Source organism: Bos indicus x Bos taurus, chromosome 19 (assembly GCF_003369695.1).
Source record: "Bos indicus x Bos taurus breed Angus x Brahman F1 hybrid chromosome 19, Bos_hybrid_MaternalHap_v2.0, whole genome shotgun sequence".
NCBI lineage: Eukaryota > Metazoa > Chordata > Mammalia > Artiodactyla > Bovidae > Bos > Bos indicus x Bos taurus.
In genome coordinates this window covers 8,551,967-8,568,985 of record NC_040094.1, presented here as the reverse complement: position 1 = coordinate 8,568,985, position 17,019 = coordinate 8,551,967, and positions in this window count along the sequence as shown.

The following is a 17,019-nucleotide window of genomic DNA, read 5'->3' as shown; positions in this document are numbered from 1 at the left end:
TGTAGGAGGGTTCCCTTTTCTCCACAGCCTCTCCAGCATTTGTTATTTGTAGACTTTTTAATGATGACTATTCTGACCAGTGTGAGGTGCATACCATTACTTCTTTATATGAGGGGTCTTTTAATTAATCTTAGATCAAGCAACCTAGTTCTGATTTATCATGTAATTGCTGTGTCCTGAGGCCCCTAGGGTCCATTTTTGAAACTCAGAAAGCTTTTTCTTGGCTTCCAGGGTAGCTTTCCTTCCCTGAAGAAATAGATGCTGCAGAGTTCAGTTGCCTCAGGGGACAAGGGACCTAGAAACAGGAAATACCAGAGGAAAGCGCATCAATAAATATTTCACAGTCTTAGAGGTAAAGTGACTTGTTGACAACTATACAGCTAGGAAGTGATGGAGCAGGGCTTGGTCCAGAATTTAGAGCCTCAACCTCTTTGATGGGGATCCCCAAGTCATGACATCCAGTAAATCAAGAATCCAGAAGAGCTCCAGTTCATCCACATTCCAGTGTGTGGTGTCTGGACCAAAGATGTGGGGACACAGTCAGTGACATAGTAGGAATGAACTGGAGAACCCCAAGAACCATGTGTGGGACTCTGCATCCCCCTGAGTCTATACTGATCTTTCCTTCTCTTCCTTTCTTACCTGCCCTTCCACCCCAATTTCATCTTATCTTTACCTACTCTCTCTCTCTCTTTTTGGTGGAGACTGGGGGACCACTCCGTGAAGCATGCGGATCTTGGTTCCCCAACCAGGGGTTGAACTTGTGACCTCTGCAGGGGAAGTATAGAGTCCTAACCTCCGTACCACCAGGGAACTCTTCTACCTTCTCCCTTCTAAGTCTCCCCCTCTTTATCAACCCCTTTGACTCCCTAGGACTCCATGCTCTGCTGCTACTAAGAGATTCAAATCAGCAAAGCTGGATTGGTGGTTAACTTATGCTTAGAACCGACACCTCAGCTATTAATGAGCACTCTCTCTGTGATGAGGGTTGTTTTGTGAGCTTTTCAGGGCGATGGCTGAAGAGAACAGCCTTTCAGTTGGACAAATTAGGATTTGAATCTGGCTTGGCAGCTCGAGAACAGAATGCTGGGTCAAGTGACTCAACTTTCCTAGGCTTCATCCCCCTCACTACCATGCCTGTGCTAAGTCACTCAGTCGTGTCCGACTCTTTATGACCCTATGGATCATAGCCCATCAGGCTCCTCTGTCCATGGGATTCTCCAGACAAGAACACTAGAGCAGGTTACCATTTCCTTCCCCAGGGGATCTTTCCAACCCAGGGATCAAACCCGTGTCTGGTACATCTACCTGCATTAGCAGGCGGGCCCTTCACTAGTAGCGCCAGCTGGGAAGCCCCTTGATGACTGTAGTGGGGGAAATAAAACTGACATCCCAGGACTTGGTTGAGGATTGAATGCGGACGGATTGAATAGCTCTCGTACAGCGCTGCGTGCTAACTCCCTTCCGATTCCCTTTACAGCCCCGCCCCCGCTCTGCACCGCGGCCCTCTTTCGGATCCAAAACTATCCCTTGACTCCACCACCCTTTCTGCTCCTACTTTCGCTCCGCGCCCCACCCGCCAGAGTGAAGCAGATAAACAGCACTGACCGCACACGCTCCTCCTGCGTGTGCCTGGCCCAGTAAGGCAGCCGCCTCCCCGCTGCTCCGTGAGGCTGTCCTCGCCGAGGTCACCAACGGCCGACGCAAGGCCGTCCACGGTGGCTTCTTTCTGTCTTCATCTTCCTTAGCCCTGAAGTCGGAGAAGGCAATGGCACCTCACTCCAGTACTCTTGCTTGGAAAATCCCATGGACGGAGGAGCTTGGTGGGCTGCAGTCCATGGGGTCGAGAAGAGCCGGACACGACTGAGCGACTTCACTTTCACTTTTCACTTTCATGCATTGGAGAAGGAAATGGCAACCCACTCCAGTGTTCTTGCCTGGAGAATCCCAGGGACCGGGGAGCCTGGTGGGCTGCCGTCTATGGGGTTGCACAGAGTCGGACACGACTGAAGCGACTTAGCAGCAGCCCTGAAGTAGCTATGGACTCTGTGGGTCACATCTTCCTTTCTGAAACAGTGGTTTCTGCTGGTTTTCCTCCTCCCTCTGGGGTGGTTCCTTCCCAATCTCCTTGGCGAGCTCTTGTTCCTCTACTTGCCTTCTGAGTGCTGGGGTCCCTGCCCCAAGCCCCCATCTATGCTTCCTCTCACTCTCTCTCGGAGTGGTGTATCCATCCTCACCACTTGACACAGCCGCTCTATCGTCTCACTCCCTAACGTGTAGCTCCTGAATCTCCATTTCTTTGGCATTCCAGATCCCCATGAGAAACTGACGTCTCCAAAAAGGACTCTTCTGCCTAAGGTCTGTTCCTGCCTAAGTGTCTCCCAATCGCGGTTAAATGGCATCTTGCCCCTTCCTCTCCCCCACCTCCCACATCCATTCCATCACCAGCTCCTGTTGATCACAAGTCCTGAGGCCCCCACACCGGCCCCCGCCCCTTCCCTGTTTATAATCACTTCCTTTCTGGTGTCCTCAATTCTCCTCTTAATGTTATCAGCAGAGTGATCTTTTGAAAATGTCAACTGGATAGCGTCTGAACCGTACACCCACACCCAAAGCACCTCAGTGGCTTGGCTCTGACGGAGCACAAGGGCCAGGCTCTCGTCTGGCCCGTGGGGCCCAGAGGTGCTGGCATCTGCTTGTTCTGAGCCTCGGCTAGGGGCCTCGCCCTTGTGTTCACTGCTCTGCAGCTACCCCGTGCAAGTCCTTCCAGTTCCCGAGGGCACAGCGTTCTTGGCTCCTTGGGAGCCTTGGCTCACTGTTCTCAGCTCATCACCTCATTCCTGCACATCCTTTTGGTCTTGGCTGAAATGCCACCCTGCCCCCCTCCCCCAACTCATTCCAGTGCCTCCTCTGATTTCTTCTCTTCTCTCTATTCATACTATCCATTTTCTGCAGAGCGCTTGTCACAGTTGGTGACTATATAATCATTTGTGCGCACCCTGAGTGTTAACAGTCCATCTCCTGCAGCCGACCATACACACGGTGAGGCCAGGACCTGGTCCGCTTGGTCCACGGCTGCGGCTCCATCCCTGGCACCCAGCCTGAGCTTGGCACACAGTTGTTGAATACATGCTGACAGCTCTTACTATGTGTCAGGCCATCTCTAAGAACTTTGTATAGCCCCACCGAGGTAGGTACTGTTCTCCACTTTATCAGTGAAGAAATCATGGCCCAGAGAATCTAAGTAACCTGTCCAAAACCTCCCAGCTAGACGGTGGCAGAACTTCAGTGAGCGCTCAGGTCCCAAGCTTGTCCCTGCCCTGCTGTGCCCCTGCTGTAGGGGAGCAGACACGGCAGGCACTCAGGAAATGGGGGTGCCTGGGCGGTGGGTTCTGCTCACTGCTCGGGATGGGAGTGCAGGGGAGCTTGGAACCTGAGGGCAGTCCCCCTGTGCCCTATAGTATCTCTGTGGTACCTCCCATCCAGCCTCCAGCAGTTAGTAGGTCAGAGGGACCCTGGAACCTCAGGCGACTTGGTGGCTGGGAGAGACCCAAGGCTTCAAGATGCCAGGGAAGGTAGGCCAGGCTGCTGCTGGGCAGCTGGCCTTGGAGAGGACCCTCAGTACCAATGCAGGGTGAGTGGGGAGGGGGCTTTCCTGGGATGTTCTGGGTGATGTGGTTCAGTCCTCACCTACTTGGGACCTTTGGAGAAGGGACCAGAGTGGAGGATAAGCAAACTTTAAAAATGGCATCGAATCAAACATGATATGTGCATTTCCTGAATCCCAAAGCAGGGGAAGCAGCTCAGGGGACGCAGTGGATGGGTGTGGAGATGCCACCAGCTGATCCTGCTCTGTCCCACCTTTAAGGCTCAGGTTGTCCCTTCATTTCAAGTTCCCTGGACCCACAGCCTGTAGTCCCAAACCGCATGCATGGCCTCTCTGTGTCCTTCACCCACGCCTGTCCATCACAACCTCTTTGGGGCCTGGGTTGAGATTTATCCATCCTTGTATCCGTAAGTCCTCACTGAGTGCTTCTTACCCAACAGTTGGTGGGTAACTGATAAATCTATCCAAATCTTCTTGGGCGAGATACCTCCTCTGTTACCTTCCTAAACAGCACATACCTCTATTACAGTATCCATTGCACCTAAGTATTTCCTTGTTCTTCCGTCTCCCCAGTTAGTAAGCGAGCTCCTTGGAGTCAGAAGTCATGTCAAAATCATCTTTGGCTCTCTAGTGCTCAGTGTGTGTGCATGCATGTGGGCTTAATCATTCAGTTGTGTCTGACTCTTTGCAGCACGGTGGGCTGTAGCCTGCCAGGCTCCTCTGTCCATGGAATTTCCCAGGAAAGAATAGTGGAGTGGGTTGCCATTTCCTTCTCCAGGACCCAGGGACTGAACCCGTGTCTCCTGCATCTCCTGTATTAGCAGGCAGATTCTTTACCACTGAGCCACCAGGGAAGCCCCCACTGCTCTGCCCTTCTGTTATATGAGTGAATGAATGAATGGTCTTCCTTCTCCAGTCTCTAAGAACCCCAGCTTCTGGCGGGTGCTTCTTAAGCAGATCAGTCTTTGAGGTAGTGTCCCCTGGAGGAAGAGAGGTTATCAAAGCAAGTAGAGGCAACTCAACCTGGCCCAGGAGAGGGCTTGGCTGTTTCTTCTTGGAAAAACATATCCCAGTAGTCGGAAGACTACACAGCTTTAGGGGAATTGCCTTGAGTATGTACTAGATGCCAGTCACCTGGACCTTTATTAATTTCATTTTTGGTACCTATTGTTTTTGTTATATAGATGAAGGTACAGAGGCTCAGTAAAGTGCAATGTCTTGCTTGTCTTATAAGGTGGGCGGAACCCAATGTCCACCTTCTTGACTATGCCCATTTTTTATTCCATCAGGGAAGAATTATAAATAGATATGGTCCTTTCCTGACTATAGGTCTCTTTCAATTAGCTCCCTTTTTGGAAGGCAAATAATTTTTTTTTTTTTTTGGCGATGTGAGCACATCTCTGCCCACGTTGAGAAAGTCCTAAAAGGAAGGCCAGGTTTGTCGGATCTTAGGTCTGACCACCAGGTGGTGCTGTTGGCCCAACGTATTTGGGGAAGTGCTAAAGGGAAGGCTAAACCCAACTGAATGCAGAGTTCAGAGAACAGCAAGGAGAGATAAGAAGGCCTTCTTAAATGAACAGTGCAATGAAGTAGAGGAAGACAATAGAATGGGAAAGACTAGAGATCTCTTCAAGAAAATTGGAGATACTAAGGGAAGATTTCATGCAAGGATGGGCGCAATAAAGGACAGAAACGGTAAGGACCTAATAGAAGCAGAAAGATTTAAGAATGGGTGGCAAGAATACACAGATGTGCTTTAGTTGCTCAGTCGTGTCCAACTCCTTGTGATCTTATGAACTGTAGCCCGTCAGGGTCCTCTGTCCATGGGAATTCTCTAGGCAAGAATGCTGGAGTGAGTTGCCATGGCCCCCTCCAGGGGATAGAAGAACTATACAAAAAGGTCTTAATGACCCAGATAACCATGATGGTGCGGTCACTCACCTACAGCCAGACATCCTGGAATGTGAAGTCAAGTGGGCCTTAAGAAGCATCACTACGAACAAAGCTAGTGGAGGTGATGGAATTCCAGTTGAGCTATTTCAAATCCTGAAAGATGATGCTGTGAAAGTGATGCACTCAATATGCCAGCAAATTTGGAAAACTCAGCAGTGGCCACAGGACTGGAAAAGGTCAGTTTTCATTCCAATCCCAAAGAAAGGCAATGCCAAAGAATGTTCAAACTGTCATACAGTTGCACTTATTTTGCATGTTAGTAAGGTTAGGCTCAAAATCCTCCAAGCTCGGCTTCAGCAGTACATGAACTGAGGCCTTCCAGATGTACAAGCTGGGTTTAGAAAAGGCAGAGGAACCAGAGATCAAACTGCCAACATCCATTGGATCATAGAGAAAGCAAGGGAATTCCAAAAAAACACCTACTTCTGCTTCATTGACTTCACAAAAACCTTTGACTGTGTGGATCACAACAAACTGTGGAGAATTCTTAAAGAGATGGGAATACCAGACCACCTTATCTATCTCCTGAGAAATGTATATGTGGGTCAAGAAGGGACAATTAGGACGTTACAAGGAACAACTGACTGGTTGAAAATTGGCAAAGGTGTTATTGTCACTCTGTTTATTTACTATGCAGAGAATATCATGCAAAATGCTGGACTGGATGAATCACAAGCTGGAATCAAGATTTCCAGGAGAAATATCAACAACCTCAGATATGCAGATGATACCATTCTAATGGCAGAAAGTTAAGAGGATCTAAAGAGCCTCTCGAAGAAGAGAGTGAAAAAGTTGACTTAAAACTCAGCATACAAAAAAACGAAGATTGGGGCATAGGGTCCCATCACGTCATCACAAATAGAAGGGGAAAAAAATGGAAGAAATGACAGATTTTATTTTCTTGGGCCCTGAAATCACTGCAGATGATGACTGCTCCCTTGAAATTAAAAGATGGTTGCTCCTTGGGAGAAAAGCTATGAAAAACCTGCTGCTAAGTCACTTCAGTCGTGTCCGACTCTGTGTGACCCCATAGACGGCAGCCCACCAGGCTCTGCCGTCCCTGGGATTCTCCAGGCAAGAACACTGGAGTGGGTTGCCATTGCCTTCTCCATTGTGTGAAAGTGAAAAGTGAAAGTGAAGTTGCTCAGTCGTGTCTGACTCATAGCGACCCCATGGACTGCAGCCTACCAGGTTCCTCCATCCATGGGATTTTCTAGGCAAGAGTACTGGAGTGGCTTGCCATTGCCTTCTCCAATGACAAACCTAGATAGCATATTAAAAAGCAAAGACGTTGTTGACAAAGATCCTTCCAGTCGAAGCTATGGTTTTTCCAGAAGTCATGTATGAATCTGAAAGTAAGACCATAAAGAAAGCTGAGCACCAAAGAATTGATGCTTTTGAACTGTGGTGTTGGAGAAGACTCTTGAGAGTCCCTTGGACTGCAAGGAGATCCAACCAGTCCATCCTAAAGGAGATCAGTGCTGGGTGTTCATTGGAAGGACTGATGCTGAAGCTGAAGCTCCAATACTTTGGCCACCTGATGCAAAGAGCTGACTCTTTGGAAAAGACCCTGATGCTGGGAAAGATTGAGGGCAGGAGGAGAAGGGGAAGACAGGATGAGATGTTTAGATAGCATCCTTGACTCAGTGGACATGAGTGTGAGCAAACTCCAGGAGACAGCGAAGGACAGGGAAGCCTGGCGTGCTCTAGTCCATGGGGCGTAAAGAGTTGGACACAACTTACTGACTGGACAACAACAGGAGTTCTTAAGGGAGAAGCTTCTGTTGCTATAATGAGACCTGTCAGTCTTTGAGTTCTGCCATTTGCCTAAACTTTGTATCCATTCAGTTCAGTTCAGTACAGTTGCTCAGTCGTGTCCGACTCTTTGTGACCCCATGAATCGCAACACGCCAGGCCTCCCTGTCCATCACCAACTCCTGGAGTTCACTGAGACTCACATCCATCGAGTCGATGATGCCATCCAGCCATCTCATCCTCTGTCATCCCCTTTTCCTCCTGCCCCCACTCCCTCCCAGCATCAGAGTCTTTTCCAATGAGTCAACTCTTCTCATAAGGTGGCCAAAGTACTGGAGTTTCAGCTTCAGCATCAGTCCTTCCAAAGAACACCCAGGACTGATCTCCTTTAGAATGGACTGGTTGGATCTCCTTACAGTCCATGGACTCTCAAGAGTCTTCTCCAACACCACAGTTCAAAAGCATCAATTCTTCGGTGCTCAGCTTTCTTCACAGTCCAACTCTCACATCCATACATGATCACTGGAAAAACCATAGCCTTGACTAGACGGAACTTTGTTGGCAAAGTAATGTCTCTGCTTTTGAATATGCTATCTAGGTTGGTCATAACTTTTCTTCCAAGGAGTAAGCGTCTTTTAATTTCATGGCTGCAGTCACCATCTGCAGTGATTTTGGAGCCCAAAAAAAGGTCTGACACTGTTTCCACTGTTTCCCCATCTCCCCCATGCCATGATCTTCGTTTTCTGAATGTTGAGCTTTAAGCCAACTTTTTCACTCTCCTCTTTCACTTTCATCAAGAGGCTTTTTAGTTCCTCTTCACTTTCTGCCATAAGGGTGGTATCATGTGCATATCTGAGGTTATTGACATTTCTCCTGGCAATCTTGATTCCAGCTTGTGCTTCTTCCAGCCCAGCATTTCTCATGATGTACTCTGCATAGAAGTTAAATAAACAAGGTGACAATATACAGCCTTGACGTACTCCTTTTCCTATTTGGAACCAGTCTGTTGTTCCATGTCCAGTTCTAACTGTTGCTTTCTGACGTGCATATAGGTTTCTCAAGAGGCAGGTCAGGTGGTCTGGTATTCCCATCTCTTTCAGAATTTTCCACACTTTATTGTGATCCACACAGTCAAAGGCTTTGGCATAGTCAATAAAGCAGAAATAGATATTTTTCTGGAACTCTCTTGCTTTTTCGATGATCCAGCAGATGTTGGCAATTTGATCTCTGGTTCCTCTGCCTTTTCTAAAACCAGCTTGAACATCTGGAAGTTCATGGTTCATGTATTGCTGAAGCCTGGCTTGGAGAATTTTGAGCATTACTTTACTAGTGTGTGAGATGAGTGCACTTGTGCGGTAGTTTGAGCATTCTTTGGCATTGCCTTTCTTTGGGATTGGAATGAAAACTGACCTTTTCCAGTCCTGTGGCCACTGCTGAGTTTTCCAAATTTGCTGGCATATTGAGTGCGGCACTTTCACAGCATCATCTTTCAGGATTTGGAATAGCTCCACTGGAATTCCATCACCTCCACTAGCTTTGTTTGTAGTGATGCTTTCTAAGGACCACTTGACTTCACATTCCAGGATGTCTGGCTCTAGGTCAGTGATCACATCATCGTGATTATATTGGTTGTGAAGATCTTTTTTGTACAGTTCTTCTGTATATTCCTGCCACCTCTTCTTAATATCTTCTGCTTCTGTTAGGTCCATACCATTTCTGTCCTTTATCGAGCCCATCTTTGCATGAAATATTCCCTTGGTATCTCTAATTTTCTTAAAGAGATCTCTAGTCTTTCCCATTCTGTTGTTTTCCTCTATTTCTTTGCATTGATCTCCAAAGAAGGCTTTCTTATCTCTTCTTGCTATTCTTTGGAACTCTGCATTCAGATGCTTATATCTTTCCTTTTCTCCTTTGCTTTTCACTTCTCTTCTTTTCACAGATATTTGTAAGGCCTCCCCAGACAGCCATTTGGTTTTTTGCATTTCTTTTCCATGGGGATGGTCTTAATCTCTGTCTCCTGTATAATGTCACGAACCTCAGTCCATAGTTCATCAGGCACTCTATCTATCAAATCTAGTCCCTTAAATCTATTTCTCACTTCCACTGTATAATCATAAGGGATTTGATTTAGGTCATACCTGAATGGTCTAGTGGTTTTTCCTACTTTCTTCAATTTAAGTCTGAATTTGGCAATAAGGAGTTCATAATCTGAGCCACAGTCAGCTCCCGGTCTTGTTTTTGTTGACTGAATGGACCTTCTCCATCTTTGGCTGCAAAGAATATAATCAATCTGATTTCGGTGTTGACCATCTGGTGATGTTCATGTGTAGAGTCTTCTCTTGTGTTGTTGGAAGAGAGTGTTTGGTATGACCAGTGCATTCTCTTAGCAAAACTCTATTAGCCTTTGCCCTGCTTCATTCCATAAGTCACCTCATTTGGGTCCCTAAACTTCTCAACAAAGTTGCCATCTCCATGGAAGATGGAATCCTCAGAGGATTTGAATAAATTTCCCAAAGTTATAAATCAAAGGCCAGAATTTGAAACCAGGTCTGTTTGATTGCAGCTCTTTGGGTTCTTGGGGTACAGGAAGATCTTGGCCTGATCTATGAGTTGCCCAGGAACTGTGCAGCCTTCATCTTCTACCTGGCATAGCTAGAGGTAGATCGTCTGGGAAGGTTCTGTGCAGCGTCAGGCCTCTGGGCAAAGTTGGAGGAACCAGGGTCTGCCAGGAAACCTTTGGAGGATGTGAGCATCTCTGCACCAGCGCAGAGCACTGTGTCATTTCTTTGAGAAGTGATGCTGCCCGCCACCCGCTAAAGTGGTTTCCTCTTGCTGGAAAAAGCCAGCTCACCTTGGAGTTATGGGATAATTCACGTAACCTCTGGAAAATACCATTTGCATCCTCTTGTTTCTGAATGTAAAAGTCAGCTTTTCATTTTCCTCATTTTTCAAAGAGAATGTTGATCTTTATTGACAGTTGTGATTGCATATACACAGAAATAAATTCAGTGAAGAACAAGCGTTCATAAGATGCGAGGAGGTACAGGGTTGGCACATTCTTATCAGAATAGGAATATTAATACCTCATTAACCAAATGACTGCTCAGCCATTAGTGTCCTAGGAGACTGGCAAGAAACTGGCCCGAGGAACAGTCACATTGGCCATTATGGAAGCTTCTGTGAATGGTCTAGAATGTAGAACAGCCCATGAGGAAGGTATTATTGTCTTTGTTTTGTAGAGGAAGAGGGAACACCCACCTTCGTGGTTCAGAGTGAGGGCTGTGGAGTCGGGTGTGTGTGCGCGCCTGCTAAGTCCCTTCAGCCGTGTCTGACTCTTTGTGACCCTATGGAATGTAGTGCTCCAGGCTCCTTTGTCCATGTGATTCTCCAGGCGAGAATACTCGAGTGGGTTGTTAGTCCCTCCTTCCAGGGGATCTTCCCAAGCCAGGGATCGAACCCTCACAGTAAGGGGCTCCTCAGTCCTTACCCTTCCCACATCTTTTGGCCAAGCAGATAATCTGCACTCCTTTCTCTAGCTTCCTGGACTCCCCCTGGCTCCTTGATGTGTTTTTTAGAAATAGTTTATTAATGTTTCTGGTTGCACTGGATCTTTGTTGCCACACGCAGGAGGCTTCTCTTGTTGGGGAGCCCAGGCTCTAGGCACATGGGCTTCAGTAGCTGCAGCGCATGGGCTCAGCCCTGGGACTTGCAAGCTCTAGAGCTCGGGCTAGTAGCTGTGGTGCTTGGGCTGAGTTTCTCTGCGGCCTGTGGGATCTTCCCGGACCAGGGGTCGAACCTGTGTCCCCTGCATTAGCAGGTGGGTTCTTATCCTCTGCACCACCAGGGAAGTCCGACTCCTTGATGTTTATACCTTTCTCTGGTGCCTCGATGGAGAAGGCAATGGCACCCCACTCCGGTACTCTTGCCTGGAAAATCCCATAGATGGAGGAGCCTAGAAGGCTGCAGTCCATGGGGTTGCTAAGAATCGGACATTTCTGAGTGACTTCCTTTCACTTTTCACTTTCATGCATTGGAGAAGGAAATGGCAACCCACTCCAGTGTTCTTGCCTGGAGAATACCGGGGACGGGGGAGCCTGGTGGGCTGCTGTCTATGGGGTTGCACAAAGTCGGACACGACTGAAGCAACTTAGCAGCAGCAGCAGCAGCTGGTGCCTCACAAAAGGTCACTTCACATCAGTCTTGCTCATCCCATGGCCTGCTAGTGGACAAAAATTCTCTATAGGAGTTACTCTCATTCAGAAAGGTGTGTTTCATCCTCCTCCATCCATTTCCCCATATTCTCTTTCAGATAATCAAATAGGAAGTATCTTGAAAGAATTCCATATTTTCTTGGTTTTCCAGAAGAAAGTGGATCCAAAATTTCTTCCAAGTATGAGAACTGAGCTGGATGCTCCAGGCCCTTAGCCCAAGATGAACACCACCTCCTACTTAGGGATATTCCTGGGGTTCTCCCCTGGTAGGGCTGTCTTCTCCTTCTCAGGGCTCCAGGCGTCCTGTCTCCTCTACAATTGTGGGGCCAGTCTGCTTTGGAGTCTCAGCAAGGGAGAGGCCTGTTCTGGGCTCTGCAGCCCTCATTGGAGCCCTGTGGGAAATGATTATTCCCTCTGTTGTTAAGCATGAGCTAAACATTTTCTAGTTATTATTTTTGATCCTCACAACAGCCCAATAAGGTAGAAATTTTTTGTCCCCATTTTACAGATGAGTTAGCTGGGAGGCTAGGAAACCTACCTACTTTACTCAGGTGCCAACTGGCAGAGTCAGAATCAGGATCCAGACTTGAAAGCCCTTGTTCTAAGCTAACATCTAAAGAAAGATCGAGAGGAGTCACAGAGCCTGCAGGCAGCAGGGGATGGTGATGCCTCTGACCTCCTATCTCAGTGCTTCTCTGAGCCTGCTTCCCTGTTTTCCTTTGAAAGCTTTCATGGCCAAGCAGAATCTTTAGAGGTGGTTTTTTTTGGGGGGGGGGGTACTCTGAGACCACCATCTCCCCAGACTGCTGTTGTTCTGATGAAAGGCAACTTTCCTTTCTATGACAACAAAAATATAAAGAAAGCCCTTGTTTTTCCTGCAGCTCCAAGAATAAGAGCCCAGGGTGGCTGCGGGCACAGAAGCATCATGAACAGAAGTGTATTAGTTTCCAGGAGCTGCTATAACGAATGACCACACATGAAGTGGTTTACAGCAGCAGTTTATTCTCTCACCGTCCAGGAGGCCAGAAGTCTAAAATTGAGGTGTCAGCAGGGCTGCGCTCCTTCCAGGGGCTCTAGTGGGGGCTCCGCCCTCATTTCTTCCAGGCATTAGTGGCTCCCCCAGCCTTGGCGTGAGGAAGCCAAGCTCCTTCTTGTTTTTTACTGCTTTCTCTTTTCTTGTCTCCTCACTGTGTGTTTCATATAGGATTTGTCACTGGTTTCGGGGCTCACCTGGATAATCCGAGGTGATGTCTTCTGGAGATCTTTAACTCATCTTCAGAGATCCTCTTCTCAAATATGGTAGAATTCAGATGTTCTGGGAGGTGGACATGTTTTTTGGGGGCCACCATTCAACCCACTAGAGACAGCTATTCTCCTCCAGGGAAAGTGAAAGTTGCTCAGTCGTGTGTGACTCTTTGCCACCCCATAGACTGTACAGTTCGCGGAATTCTCCAGGCCAGAATACTGGAGTGGGTTGCTGTTCCATTCTCCAGGGGATCTTCCCAGCCCAGGTCTCCCGAATTGCAGGTGAATTCTTTACTGTCTGAGCCCCCAGGGAAGCCACAGGGAAAGTGCTGGTTAACTTGTTCTCTGTAGTTCCAGCAGCTAAAGTTGGGGCCAAGGAGAATGGAAGCTCAAGGGACACACCTTTTCCCTCTTTATAAACAGGTGCTTTCTAGTAATCCAGAGCTCACCTCCGTGGCCTGTGTCCCTGTGGAAGCAGTGAATTTCCATCATTAAGGATGGGTGGTGAGAGGCTGGACTTAGGACTGACTTATGCTTTGCCATGGTGGGCACAGGGCATCTAATATTTTTAGGGGTCCTTGAATATATTGCATTTCTTTTAAAAATCAGAAGAAAACCTTTTAGGTTAAATAAAATGTTTTATGTAATATTCATATATTAATTGTGTAACACTGTAGTGGTAAAATAAGACTTTAAATGTTTGGTTGATGGAGGAAGGGGGGCTTACCAAAGCAAAAATGGCCAGAGCTATGAACGTCATCATGTGGTCCTGGCTAGGTTATACTTCAGTGGGAGTGGGATGTGCGCAAAGGACACGGGTGCCGGAGGGGCCTGTCACCACTCCCGGGACCTCCATGCACGCCCTGACGCTGCTCAAGCGTCCCCTGCCCTCCATCTCAGGGCCCAGCCTTCTTGCTGGGGCTCTGGACTGCATTGCTTGGAGCTGACATTTGAGGGTCCCCCGGCAGCTTGTCACAGATGGCTTCTGAACGGTCCTCACCTTCGGGGCATCTGTTAGAGGCTGAGCCACAAGAACAAGGCATAAATCCGTGACGAGGGAAGAGAAGGGAACCGACATTTCCTGAGAATCTGCTTTCTTCTGGGCTCTTTATAGAGTTGTTATTTTATTTCCACATTTTACAGATAAGGAAAGGGAGGCTCCAAGAGCTAAAACACCTACTCGTTTTCGGGTGAATAAGCAGGAGACGCAGGTCTATCGGAGCCATTTCTGCCTGACCCCCGAGCTGGGTATCTTTCCTCTGTAAAGTGCTGCCTCCATGCTCCCGGACAGAAAAGCGCAGGGTGGGAGGGGTGGTGGGGAAAGGCGGACTAGAGTTGGGGTGAAGCCTTTCAGACTTTTGGGATTGAAAGGAAACCAACATGCCCCCAGTTTTCATGCAGGCTCGCCTGCTCGCCTTCTGCATTCCTGGCTACGGCATTCTGAGGGTGAGGGAAAGGAGGTGGGTGTGACCCCCAGCATTCTGGAGTGGGATCCATCTGTCCCTTGGCTCTTCTGCAGCATGTTGCCCCAGCTAGCTTCGCGGCCCATCAGGAGCAGGAAATAAGTTCATTATTTTGCTTCCCCAAATTTAGCATTTCAGTGTCATCCTCATAAATTTTGCCTCACTGGATTCTACCTGTATTCCTAGTGCCTTTATACGATCCTTTAAATTAACTTACTTTTGAAAAACATTACTCCTGTTCTCAACAATAATATGCATGAAATCGTAGGCTCAATTCATCATTCATTCCTTCAACAAATCTTTGTTGAATGCCTATGGGGTAACTGGCTTTTCTAGATGCCAGGGACACAGCAAAGAAAATTCCAATGAAGTCTTTACCTTATGGTAAAGACTTATGGAGATTACATGCCTGTGGAGGAGATGGAGTGTAGATAACATATACAAGAGAATCACAGATGGTGATATCAGCTCTGGAGAAAATTCAGCAGGGTGGTGAATTAGATTGAAATTTTTCATGCATAGTGAGTTACTTTACACTGTAGCCCACACTAACACACAGAGAACAGAACAAAAAGTTGTGAAACAGTGCTTACATTTACTACACATGATGTGTTATCATATTTCCTCTGCTTTCCTACTGTATTTAAAAAATATACTGGTTATGCGCCACTAAGACTGATCTTATGATCTACCGATGGATTGCAGCCTGCAGTCTAGAAACACTGGAACATCCAGGGCCTAGTGGTGGGACACATGATGATATTTAAAACATTTTTTTAATTTAAATATAGTTGATTTACATTATCATGTAAGTTTCAGGTGTACGGCACAGCAATGCACTTTCTATATGTGTGTGTGTGTATATATATTGGAGAAGGCAATGGCACCCCACTCCAGTACTCTTGCCTGGAAAATCCCATGGATGGAGGAGCCAGGTAGGCTGCAGTCCATGGGGTCACTAAGAGTCAGACACGACTGAGCGACTTCATTTTCACTTTTCACTTTCATGCATTGGAGAAGGCAATGACAATCCACTCCAGTGTTCTTGCCTGGAGAATCCCAGGGATGGGGGAGCCTGGGGGACTGCCGTCTATGGGGTCGCACAGAGTCGGACACGACTGAAGGGACTCAGCAGCATATACACACACACATATACATACACACATATACATACATATATGCATACACATATACATACACACATACATACATGTATATATACATATATATACACACATATATGTGTATATATACATATACATAATATACACACACACACACACACAGACACACACACATATATATATATAATATGGGGGGGGCTTCCCTGTTGGCTCAGAGGTGAAAAATCTGCCTGTAATGCAGGAGACACAGGAGACGTGGGTTTGATCCTTGAGTGGGAAGAACCCCTGGAGGAGGAAATGGCCACCCACTCCAGTATCCTTGCCAGGAAAATCCCATGGACAGAGGAGCCTAGCGGGCTGTGGTCTAAGGAATTACAAAGAGTTTGACATGACTGAAGCAACTGGGTACATATAAAATACATCTTTGAAATGTGAAAGTGTTCAGCACTCAGTCATGTCCGACTCTTTTCGACCCCATGGACTATAGCCCTCCAGGCTCCTCTGTCCAAGGAATCTCTAGGCAAGAACACCGGAGTGGAAAAGGACGGTGGGAGGAGGGATAAATTAAGAGGCTAGGATTAGCATATACGTACTACTATATATAAAATAGATGAGCAATGAGGGCTTACTGTATAGCACAGGGACCTATACTCAATATTATGTGGTAATCTATACAGGATTATTCCATTTATAATTCCCTTCTCCAGGGGATCTTCTTGACCCAGGAGTTGAACCTGGGTCTCCTGCATTGCAGGTGGATTCTTTACCATCTGAGACACCAGGGAAGCCTCGATATATGCATACATATAGTATATATATTCTTTTTAAGATTCTTTTCCCTTATAGGTTTTTACGTAATACTGAGTATAGTTCCCTATGCTATACAGTAGGTCCTTGTTGATTATTTTACACATAGTAGTATGTATATATGTGGCTTCCCTGGTGGCTCAGAGGATAAAGCATCTGCCTGCAATGCATGAGACCTGGGTTCGATCCCTGGTTTGGGAAGATCCCCTGGAGAAGGAAATGGCAACCCACCCCAGTATTCTTGCCTGGAGAATCCCATGGACAGAGGAGCCTGGTGGGCTACAGTCCACGGGGTTGCAAAGAGTTGGATACAACTGAGCGACTTCACACACATGTATATGTTAATCCCAGCCTATTAATTTATCCCTCCTCCCACCTTTCTTTCCCCCTTTTTTAACCATAAGTTTGTTTTCTATATCTGTGTGTCTCATTTTACTTGGAAAATAAGTTTATTTCTGTCTTTTTTTTCTTTTCCATTCCACATGTAAGTGATATCATATAATATTTGTCTTTAGCATGACACTATTTTAGAATGAGCAGTCAGAGAAGGCGAAGGAGGGAGCTATGTAAAGGTCTGGAGGGAGAGCATTCTCCGCAGAGGGACTAGCAAGCACAATTCCTGGAGGTGGGATTGAGTCTGGGTTAGAGGTGCTTGTACTCTGTGTGTGTGTGTGTGTATATCGTTGTTCAGTCGCTAAGTCACGGCCGACTGCTTGTGATCCCATGGACTGCAGCACGCCAAGCCTCCCTGTCCCTTACCATCTCTCATATATATATGGTGGGTTAGGTGTACTTGTATTGTGTGTGTGTGTGTGTGTGTGTGTTAGTTGCTCAGTCGTGTCCGGCTCTTTGTG